This window comes from Equus przewalskii, chromosome 30 (genome assembly GCF_037783145.1).
Source record: "Equus przewalskii isolate Varuska chromosome 30, EquPr2, whole genome shotgun sequence".
Taxonomy (NCBI): Eukaryota; Metazoa; Chordata; class Mammalia; order Perissodactyla; family Equidae; genus Equus; species Equus przewalskii.
Genome location: NC_091860.1, coordinates 7,101,855 through 7,113,851, shown reverse-complemented (window position 1 = coordinate 7,113,851; position 11,997 = coordinate 7,101,855). Strand labels below are relative to the sequence as shown.

The following is an 11,997-nucleotide window of genomic DNA, read 5'->3' as shown; positions in this document are numbered from 1 at the left end:
TGAGTAGAGTAAACATTTCTGAATCTTTGTTTATGACTCAAGCAGCTACAAGGCCTAGAAGATTCTTTCTCGTTCTGTTAAGTCTCTAGATGTAGGAAGTAGAGATAAAATGAATATGCACGAAGTAAACATATTTTATAGAGTTTCTTTAAAAATCTCAGAGTAAACTGTTTTTTTATGATTTGCTTCTTTCTGATCAAAGTATGGCCTAGCAAAACATTTCAGTTATTTGAAATTTCTCTGTGGACTGATGGCAATTATAGTGGTGGATTTTGTTTGTATTTGAGAACTGATCACATTTATAAACATACAGACTATATCCATTGTGAAATTCATGTCCCTTTATTAAAAGAAAGTTTACAAAACATTTCTTCATCGTTGCCTCAAAATCATTTTCATATTGTGGCCAAGGCTAGAAGTCAGTAGCGTAAATAGTTAAACAAAGGAAAAGGTAATCCTTTTTTGTAAATGGGGAAAAGGATTGGATTTTCTTTGTTACTTTCCATACTCATGTTTGAAAACTTTTGGTTATGAAGTCAGGAAATTGTATTACACTTAAGAGCCAATATCATCTATAAATCTTCCTATGTCTTCTTGGTTATTAATTAATGTGCTAATGATGCCAAGAAGTTTCTTAGTGGAACTTGTGGTCTAAAGTGGCTGTTCTGGAAAAAAAAAAAAACCTTGGCCAGATTCCCTTTATAGACCCACAGACTTTAGTGCTTACCATACAATTAGTGATTTGTTCTCATTTTTTAAAAACTAATGAAACTGGTAATTTGTGATTCATATCAGTTATACTGAAGGAAATCACAGTAAAAATCTATGTGCATCTTCTCAAAAGACAAATTGCAAAAATTGCAAACAAACGAAACAGTACGTATAATGCTTTCAAAATTCCTGGGAGATCAAGCTCTTTTGAAATTAAAAGTATTTATTGTTTAGTGTTGCTACAAATGAGGCACCTGTCTATTAAACCTGCTTCAAACAATGCGTTACAGTTATAACTGGCGACACTGCCAATCATGTATGTCCTGGGAGAGGTCATGGGGAGGCTCCTAACACCCCCTACGCCCGACATAATGAGCTGGTTGTACGTCAGACTCGCTAGATGTCTCCTCACAAAAAGCTGTGTCTGGAGCAGAGATCTGCTTAGCCGTCTGAAAAAAGAAGAAAACCCACAGAGAGTGACACCAATGTGGGTAATATCTAAATCTTCATTCTTACTCTATTTCAATGTAGAGAATAAATGCGCGGTAGAATAGTCTTTTAAAAGAATTAAAATTAGGCAGGAATCCCTGCTGATATTGCCAGTGGCCTAAATCATTAGTCCCTGAGTTTAACTCTAAGGCACCTTAGTCACTACGATTTAACAGGTTTTGATATCTGCCGTCATCTCGCCAGATCTCTTGAGTTTCCACATCTGTGAAGATCTGTCTGCTGCATTGCTGTTTTCTTTCCAGATTCCTGCCTGGGAACATTTAGAATCAATATCCAGGAATACACCATTTCTATGGGATGTTGGTGTTTTCCTCTTACTTGAAGGTAAGGGAAATCGAGCTAGACACATGAAATATGAGAGACAAAAATGCCTTGAAATATATTGAGTAACAATCCTTTAAGACTGTCTAGTGTTTTCTGTACATAACTCTATGTATCCTTGCCAATGTTTCTGAATTTGGGAGCAAGAAGTTTCAATTCCTTTGCACTCATATCCCAAAGCTGAAGTATCCAGAAAAGAAACAACTTCTAAGAAAGATACCAGAAGTCAGAGAAGGAGCTAGATAATGAAATCAGGTTTCAAACACTCTACAACCAGAGGGAAAGTTGGAGAAGAGCTCCTATGCAAAAAGACGACAGTGACAATGCTATTTGCAGTATCTGAAAGCAGATTAAATTTAAAGCTGTTTAGTGTGAAAAGCAGGCACATAGAAAATTTGAATTTCTTGTAGGGGAAGAGAGTTACAGAAAAGTATTGGAGTTACTCACGCAGCCTTGACAATAATGTACATACCAAAAGCTCCTGCCATAAATTTTATGGCATTTTTCATCTAAATGGAATCTCCCTCACTAGACTATATCACCAGATTTGAACTTCCTGGATGCATATTTTTAATATTTTTGAAAACATAGGGTTGGTGCAAACTGATACTTTTGTGCTGCCAGTCCCTGGTGCAGCTGAATAACCAAGGACACCGCTGCCACTTCCCTGCGCTAAACCCTCGACCTTGACCAGGGCACCCGAGAGGAGGCAAGCGTTAAGAACATCAGCCTTCGAGCTTTACCCAACACCCACCCACTCCAGTGCCCATGAGTCTCCACCTCCCACAGCATAATACCTTCATTTATTAAATATGTGCCTGGAAAGTTTCCCCAAGAGCCACATTCACTTACGTCCACATTTTACAGTGGTAGGTTGTAGAGATGGTGAGAGAATACACAACTGACCCGCCTTGATGAGGTCTTTGAAAAACATTCCCAGTCTTACATCTCATTTTCAATGTAGACTTCGGGAATAAGGGAGAAGAATTAGGAAATCAATGGGATTAGCTAAATTCACTGCCCTCTTATTCCTTATTTTTGTAACACTTAAGGGTTTTTTGTCTCATTAAGAACCTGGCTGAGCACTATATTAAGCAGTCCCATGTTCCAGATAGGAATAACAGGTTCTATTTCAATTTTTGGCTCATTTGTTTTAAATGTTTCTTCAGCAACACAAGAATGAGCATCAAATCGCCTCCCCCGAGGGATGAAGGAACTGGCTTCAGGAGAAATTGTGCTAAAACCGCCTTTGTTTTAAGCACGTAAAAATCCTTAGATCCCGCTGTATTCTAATCATTGCGCAGAATTGGGGAGGCTCCGCCAGATTTTTATCAATATTGCCTTCTTTTCCATCTCCTTCTATTGCACTAGCCTGTAGCAACAAGCCAACAAACACAACAACAAACAAAGCAGCCTAACACTGAAACATAGAGCTCCTTCTCAGACAACCCGTGCGCCAGGAGAAGGGGGAACAGAGAGATGAAGCAGAAGGGGACACAGAGTTAGAAGTCATGACTTTATACATTCTGTTGCCTGGTTCCATTCAATGAGCATTGGTTTCCTTTAATCCTGGGAAGGGAATTTATGCTATTTTTTTTCAGACTAGGTTAACTCTCTCTAAACACAGTGAAATAATTCAGACACTGCTATTTCAAAGACCTCAGGAGATATAGGGAAGAAAGTAAGGAAGAAAAGAGTGACCCACAATCTAAAGCCTTGCATTTCCTATAGAAAAGCTGCACAGTGTGCCTTGCAGCAGCTGAAGGCCGATCTCCACCCCAAGAAGAAACTCTCTTCTCCCTGGAGTGTATGAGGGGAAGCTGTGCGGAGTCCTCCAGCATGAGCTCATGTCACTGCCGTTGCGGCTTCTGTATCCAAGACACCTGGATTCGTTTCGGAGAGCTGCTGTAACCGGCTACCACACATGTGGCAGCTTAAAACAACACAAATTTATTTTTGCATAGTTCTGCAGGCAAGAAGTCCAAAATCAGTTGAAATTGGTCTAAATCAAGGTGTTGACAGGGCTGCACTCCCTCCAGAAGGCCTATGCCTTGTCACTTCCAGCTTCTGGTGGCTGCCGGCCTTCCTTGACTGATGGCCACATCACTCCAACCTCTGCCTCCGTGGTCACACCGCCTTCTCCTCTTCTGTCTGAAATCTCCCTCTGCCTCCCTCTTATAATACTTGTAATTGCATTCAGGGCCCACCCAGATACTCCAGAATAATCTCTCCATTTAAGATCCTTAACTTTATCACAAGGTCAAAGTCTTTGTCACATCAGCTAACTCTCACAGGTTCCGGGGATCAGGGAGTGCATTTCTTGGGTGGCCATTAGTCAGCTGAGCATAACACCCACTGTTTCCTGGCGCTCAGATTTTTGGGAAGTGGACTAGTTCGTCATCTCTCTGAAGAGTAGTTAATTCTCATAATGATGAACCCATTTTAGCAGTTGTAGTTCTCAGGTCAGATTGAGCAATTACATCACGGGATGATCTGTCCTAGGATTTCTAAGACTAGGACCAGATCTGGAGAAGGTGTGTTAATGATACTTACTTCAAGTCTCCGTTTAATCTCCTGGGTGTGCAAGAGCACACTGCGGACTTTGAAGGACTCACAATTATAGGATGTTTCCTTTTGTTTGGAACTTAGTCTGCCCATGGTGCTAAGATACATGCATGAGAAAGTATACTCAATCTGGCATGGGGAGGTAGAGGAAAGGTAAATGAGGAGTGGAAAATGGGAGACAGCAACAAGAGATGGCATTTGGACCTGGCTCTGAAGGATGGGCCCTTTTAGGAAACCCATCATTCATGACCATTTCTCCCACTCAAGGCTGATTCAAAGGATCCGTCTCACGTTCTTTGGTATCTGTCTTTGCTTTTCTCTGTCTTAATCCTTCTCGCATCATTTCTCATAGTCTGTTTACCTGGCTGTCTCCCCAATGAGGCTAAAGACAAGGATTTGTCTTGCTTGTTCACTCGGAGATCCCCAGCATGTAGCATGGTGCCTGCCATACAGGAGAAGTTCAACAAATGTGTTGGATTGAAAGAATGAGCGGAGAGGAGAAAGTAGGAAATTCTGGGCAGAGGGTTGGCACAAGAAAATGCTTGGAGGCAGGGCTATTTCGTGCAAGTCAATATGGTGAGAGTCATAAGGAGGAAACCACGGCAGTGTGACTAACTTGGCTCATGGCATGGTTTAGTGGAAAGGAAGAGAGGAGATGGCTGCCCTCACCGTGGCTGGTAGTATTCCCGTGGCTGTTCTTGGCAGGTGTGAAGGAGGTGGTGGGCCGTTCCTGGCAGAGCGCACTCTGCTCATGCTGATGCGACACGCAGTGTGGCAGAGGGGATAAGAGTGTGGGCCTTGCAGCTCAAGTCCTGGCTCTGCCACCTGTGTGAACTTGGGCACGTCACTTAGACTCCCTAAGTCTCCTGAGACTCCTGCAGCAGCTCTGACCTGCTGATAACGAGACTAGTCATGGAGAGAGAGCAGCCCAATGTCGGGGTTGTGGGTAGTGCTATGATTAGTGTGCTCATCAATCATGTCTGTTAGGCTCCCCTCGGGGGGGGGTCCTCGTCACACCATGTAACTGGGTGCACCTCAGTCAGCAGTTGTGACTGATGCTGACATGTGAGCTGTCTCTTCGCCCCTGGTCACCATGAGCAACTAGTGGCCTGTGTGACTCTGTCAGGTCACACAGTGCAACCTTGATGAGAAACCTAGGGACTCCAGAAGGCAAAGCTTAATGTCTCCGAGGCCCTCTGTGCAAGCATAAGCAGAAATCTGGCCTTTCCTAAGCACTGAGTTTTGGCTCTGGGTCCATAGTCCAGCTTGCAAAGCGCTTGTCTTGTAGCCTTGAGAAGCCCAGCAAAGGGGCACTGGGAGCTTTGAAGCATCCTACTTCTGCTTGAAAACAGGGGTCGAATGGTGCCAGATCTGATGTTAGAGCCAGACTGTGTCTTTGGACCTGTCTCTCAAAGGAGTGAGACCAAGTATCAGAGCCAATGGGATTTTTTCCTGGTGTTAAATGGAATTAATTATAAATAATGCAGAAGTCTCTCACCATTGTTTTTCCTGGTGTCTGCCTTACATGCTGAGGTATGGAGCTTGAATAAAAATTTTGGAGAAATGCTAGCTGGTTTCGAGGTCTTCACCCTCATGGTGAAGGTTGCATAGCAGGTTTCTTCCTTATCAAGAAGGTTAAAGGTCAGAAGGAGCAGTGCATTTCAAATTACTTGATGGACTGGGTAAAACCCATTTACCAGTTGGAGTATTTTTTTAATAGGTGAGGCGCTCACCAGAGCTCTAATTAAAAATCAATGTGATATATAATTAAATTCTAGTGATCACATATGCACCAGCTTGTCTCTTTAGCTTTTAGCCAGAGGCAGAGGAGGAATGCTGTTATTGATCAGCTCAAGAGCCCTCCGAGGCTGTCAATGTGAGATGTCTCGTCTGAGGGCCGGGTGGCTGCTCAGAGCCCCGCGGTTTCCAAGCACCGAGCTTGAAGGACACTCCACGGACTCCAGCAAAGGGTCCTGTGTTCCCTGATCATTTATGTGCTCTGTCCAGAAGGCAGGGACCCGGTGCACAGTCTCCACCCTGCCTCCCATCTCTCTGAGCAGTGAGCCCCAAAGAGGAGGCTTTAAAAGAAGAGAGGACGCAGATCAGTGTCGTTCAGACTCACAGTGTCATTTCAGCCTCCCTGTTCCAATTCCACGACTGCAAGTCCCCCTCAGTATTTTCAGTGAGGTCTGTCAGGTACGAAATGTCAGCTGAGTCACAGTGACCAAGGGTCACAGTGGTTACAGACTTCTGTGAAGGCAGCTGAGGCCCTCAGGTAGTTCAGCCCAGTCCTAGGATCCATCCTACCCCTTTGATGTGGAAAAGTATTATTGCTATTTTCCGATTTCTTTAAACACAGAGATGTCGGCGTTGTTTTGCATGCATTCGTGGCAACATCCCAGGCAATTTACTAGCACAAGCTCACATGTGTGAAGGGTATATTCCTTCTCAAGACTTCCACCCTTTTGATTTTTCTCCTCTCGTCTGACCCTTGTCAGCGTGGTGGAGTGAGGCAGGGAAGTGTTATTTGTATTCCCACTTTGCATATGAGCGTTTCCTCGTCCGAAGCATGGAGGGTGAAAGGATTCTCCAGGTTCATCCAGGCTAACAGCCTTCTGGAGTGGACTGGGGGTCTTCCTGTCCACGTCCTGCATCACCCTTCTGCTGAGTGACCACCGTGGACCCTCTTGTCCCTGCCAGGGCCTCCCAATCTCCAGAGGTCTTCTTCTCTCTTTTTGGAATGAATTTAGTCAATATATTATTTATTTATGACTTTTCCTCCTTTTTATTTACATTTTTATTATACAAATATTAATATATTTTTGTTGTAAAGGATTTAAATTGTGTATAAGATTAGAGAGCATGACATGAAAGGGCCATTTCAGGGCTTGGAACACATTCACTCTCACTGCCTTCCTGAGCCGCTAGGGGGTGCCCTCCTCCCCTCCTCCTCACCCCCTCTGCCTCCCCCCCCCTTAACCCTCATCCCCCTCCTCTCCTTCCCTCTCCCCCCCTCCCCTACTTCCTCCTTATCTCCCTCTCCCGTCCCCCTCCTCGCCTTCCTTCTCTTCTCCCCTTCCTTTCCCCTCCTCTTTACCTTCTCCTCTTCTCTCCTTCTTTTTTTCTCTCTCTCCTTCCCCCACTGCTCTCTCTTTCTCTCTCTCTCCCCCCTCTCTGTATATTTAAATAAAACAGGGATACTATTTTGCAGGAAGAAAATAGTAGTCTGAAAAGCCTCGCTTGGTGGAAAACAAGCATTTTGTCAAATTCTTTCCTTTATATAAAGCAAAATGACTGAAGGCCTTCGATTTCAGAATGTTCCTGTAGCGTAAAGCTGGGGCTAAAGTTAGGAAGGAGGTGAATATGACACAGACGAAGGACAAGAGCAGTTTGATGGTTCACCACCCTAGGCTTTGTGGGGAGACATAGGGAACAAGACAAAGAAAGCCCCGCATGTCACCTTTGTCCCCTAGGCAATCCACCAACACATCTTCTCAGCAGTATCTTCATAATATATCCAAAATCCGACCCCCTTTGACCACCTCACAACTAACATGCTGGTCCAAGCTTTGAGTCTCTCCCCTGGGTTACTGTAATGGCCTCAGTGGTATGCCAGAGCCAGCTTGTTAAAACTCAGGAGCTGCTTGTTAAATCTCCAGGAACTTTGCAAGTCAGTTGGTAAGTACAGCCAAGATTAAAAATTAAATAATGTCCATTAACAGATGAATGGATAAAGAAAACGTGGTACACATATAAAATGGAATATTATTCAGCCATAAGAAGAAGGAAATCCTGCCATTTGCAACAACATGGATGGACCTTATGCTAAGTGAAATAAGTCAGACAGAGAAAGACAAATACTGTATGATCTCATTTATATGTGGGATCTAAAAACATTGAACTCGTAAAAACAGAGAGTAGATTCGTGGTTGCCAGAACCTGGGAAGGGGGAAATGGGATGTTGGTCAAAGAATACAAACTTCCAGCTCTAAGAGGATTAAGTTCTGGGGATCTGATGTACAGCATGGCCACTGTAGTTAATAATACTGTATTGTATACTTGAAGGTGGCTAAGAAAGTAGATCTTAAATGTTCTCACCACAACAGCAACAACAAAATGGTAATTATGTGAGGTGATGGAGGTGTTAACTAAACTTATTGTGGTAAACATTTTGTGATATATACATGTATCAAATCATCACATTATACACCTCAAACTTATGTATGTTATATGTCAATAAAGCTGGAAAAATTAAATAGCATAAACTTATCATCAAGTTATATTAAAAACCAAGGTAATGCATAATCAAAAAGTTATTACTTCCTCATTTTGTTCTATTTTACTATTATCTAAACTCTTGAGGTTATTGGTATCTATTGTATTTGTGTGCTGCAAATACCATATCATGGTGGCCACTTAGCAACTCTTTCTACTCTGCTTTCAGTCTTATTGGCAGCTTGAAACCAGCTATGGCGGGAGTATTGACGCCATGAAAACCAGCAAACGCTACAAATCAGTAGCAGTCGACACTTGACGAACCCTTACTGTGGACACTTCACTCTGAATGAACAAAGTCCCCGTCTTCTTAAGTAGGAACTCAGCAGACCTGACGTCATCTCACCATTCCCAACATCTCCTATCGTCTCCCATCTGGGTCAGTTAATCCTGGTTAAATGTTACCCTTAAAAGCCCAGCCAAAGTCTCATCTCCATCATGAAACTTTCCTTCTGTTTTTTTTTTTTTTATCTAATCTCCTCCTTTTCAGACTCTTTTCATTCCATAGATTGGACTTAACTAAACTGTTTCTACATGTTTGGTGGCACTGTAAATTCTTGGGACAGAGGCAGTACACATTAGGTGCTAAATAGGGCACACCAATTGATTCAGGTCTAGGGACCTGGCCAGGAGAGAAGATTGTTGCCAAGAGCAGTGAAAATAGGTATTAAATAACATAATTATCATATGTGTCCTCACTATCATCCAATGGAGCTTACATTTTTGCTTTGTCCTTTGTTTCGCTCATTCACATAACGGTCTTTGAGGTAAGCAACGTTATCTCCACTTTGCACATGAGGAAGTTAAGAAATTTGCTCAGGGTCAGATAGCTAGTAGCAGGCAGAGCCAAGACTTAAATTGTACTCTTTCTAAGAGAAGGCATTTTCAGCAGACTTATTGGGGGGAAATGTCTGAGGTCTCCATGAAAAGCTGATTTTTCCCGGGAACATTAAATGGTATTGGAGAATGCTCACTGTGGTACCATGGAAGCCCTGCCATTGAACACCCTTGTTTTCCAGATAAAGAGACTGTGAAAGGAAGTGTAATGACTTTCCCAGAGTCACAAAGTCTACGTAGGCTTTCTGCGTTCCAGACGTTTGTAACAAGAGGAGTAAGTGCTATCTTGTTGGGGTGGCCTGTTCGAAGCAACTTGCCTTGGTTTCTCAGTAGGGGTCTCAAGTCAGGGGCAAATGACACCAAGGTAATCAGAGCCCTTCTTGCCATGGGTGGCTATGACAAACAGTGACATGTATCATCCTCTCCACAACTTACACAGAGATTCACGGGGACTTCAGGAGCGCGGACTGAAATACGGGCTTAGAAGGCCCGTTTCTTCCGGGTCTGAGTTACTCTGAAGCCATCACGGTGGTCTCAATATCAAGTAACACAAGTCGACCCAGAACCATGTTGGACTCATTAGATCTTACATTTTGCATCTCTTCTGATAAATTTAAATTATGCATTAGAATAGCAGCAAAAAGGTACATGGCTGTTGAGACGGATGGATTTAAATTTTAACCTTGGCTCTGGCTCTTTCTGGCTATTGCCCTGAGGCTCATTATTTTGCTTCTCTCAGCCTCAGTTTCTTCATTTGCACGGCGGGGATAATGCTGGGATTAAATGAGATGAAGTACATAAAGAGCCTACTAAAGTGCCTGACGCACGGTCAGTGTGAATCAAGTCTAGGTTTTCTTCCAGAAGTACAGGTCAGGGCCCCTCGGCAGGGATTTACCAGCCCCACCTGATGTCATTCTTCCCACCAGTTTCAAACTGGGCTGCTCGCCTGTGGCCAGGGAGTGCGTTCCAAAGCATTCCTGTGTGCCAGCTCAGGCCTCGGGGCGTCTGTGAAGTTGCAGTTCCTTTCATGGAGCTCATGTGTGTGACAGGGTGTGTCCAGCTCTTAAAGCACTTTGATGAAAATGCCTTTGTGCTAAAAGCTCTATAAATATAAGGAGCAGACCTGGGCGTGGTGTTTCCAGCACACTCCCAGTGTTAGCCGCCATCAAAGGCTCAGGTCACAGAAAAGTTGGAAATGGAGGTGGTTTGCCAATTCAGAGCTTCTCCAAAGCAGAGGTGGCTTTTTCCTTTTCAGCTTCCATTTCTTGACTCGCTTTGCTTGATTGTACAAGGCCCATCTTGCCTTTTTTGTATCTCCAGAGCTACAAAAACCTCATTTCAAGTATCTTTTGAAAAAACTGCCAATTGCATGCTCTCTACCCACCTCTACCCCACCCAACCCACCCACCATCCAACACCACCCAACAGCGCCCCCTGGTGGACAGCAGAAAGCTTCTATGACCTCACACCTCATCTCTTTCCTTATCCTTCAGTAGGAATGTACCATTCATTCATTCATTCAGTAACTTTTTGTTGGTTAACTACCATGCACCAGGCATTGTAGACACTGGAGATACCAATATGAACAGATATAGCTCCTGTCAAGGAGCCACAGCTCATTGAGGAAACAGATAGACAAATAAGTGATTATAATTTAAAACGATTGGCCCATAACACAGAGGTATATACAAGGTCCCAGGGAAGGAACCAGAAGCACACTTATCTTGAAGTGAGGAAACTAAAGCTTCAGGTCCTGCTCATTTGCATGGACCGCTTCTGGGGCCCTTGCAAGGTGTTGAATTTTATACTTTCATAAAATGTGTGAAAGTAAGCTATTTTAAAGGAACCAGTTAAAATTACTTTTCTTCTATACTGACCTTCTCTCTGTCATGTTTCTCCTTGTGTCAGGTGGTGTGGAAGCAGCCAAGGGCATTTTTGTAACTGACTAAAGGAAGGTTGAACTTGGGGTGCGTTTTGTTCGGGTTTAGTGAGCTGTGCTTACGTGGTTCATAGTCAAGTTATCGATAGCCTGCCTTGTGCAGAAACGACTTCACCCCCTATCATGACTTACCAGCCCTGTGATGTACAGCTTCCTGATCAGAGGTTATAGCACAATTTGAACATATCTTCTAACCCCTGGCACCAGAACTATGTGAGTATTGACGTAAGAGAAATGCGATTTAAATGTATGGAGCCAGAAGCTAGTCTGGAAGATTCTTCAAATCATCAAACTTGTCGTCCTGTAAGCAGAGGAGAAACTTGAGAGAAGTTTCCCCAGCTTTGATAGCAATCTTAAAATTTTTATGCCATTTCCAATGCTGAGCTGTGAAACTGAAAGAAATGTTTTCAAACAATCTGTAATATAAACCAAATTACCATCAACTATGTTAGAGGAAAGAGAATGGCTCTTTCTAGTCTCTGTACAGAGAAAAGAAGACAGCCAGCCCTGATGGTCTAGTTGTCAAAGTTCGGCGCTGTCATGGCTTCAGTGGCCAGGGTTTGTTTCCCCATCACAGAACCACATCACCCCTCTGTCACTTGCCATGCTGTGGTGGCAGCTCACATAGAAGAACTAGAAGGATTGACAACTAGAATATACAACTGTGTTCTGGGGCTTTGGGGAGAAAAAAAAGAGGAAGATTAGCAATAGATGTTAGCTCAGGGTGAATCTTTCCCTGCAAAAAAAAAAAAAAGAAAAGAAAAGAAAATAGAAGGTATGAAAACGTCCTAAGAGGAAGTGATCAGAGAGTATGCAGCTAAAAAGTAGAGGAAAAAATT

At 43.3% G+C, this 11,997-nt stretch overlaps 1 long non-coding RNA gene across 1 annotated transcript; it reads left to right on the top strand.

Moving 5' to 3' along the window:
- The first annotated feature begins 1,051 nt into the window (after positions 1–1,051).
- On the top strand, positions 1,052–9,340 carry LOC139080499 (uncharacterized). The gene is made up of 3 exons (XR_011535049.1): positions 1,052–1,198; positions 1,464–1,545; positions 8,552–9,340. It is a non-coding gene; the product is annotated as an uncharacterized lncRNA (long non-coding RNA).
- The last annotated feature ends 2,657 nt before the right edge of the window (positions 9,341–11,997 follow it).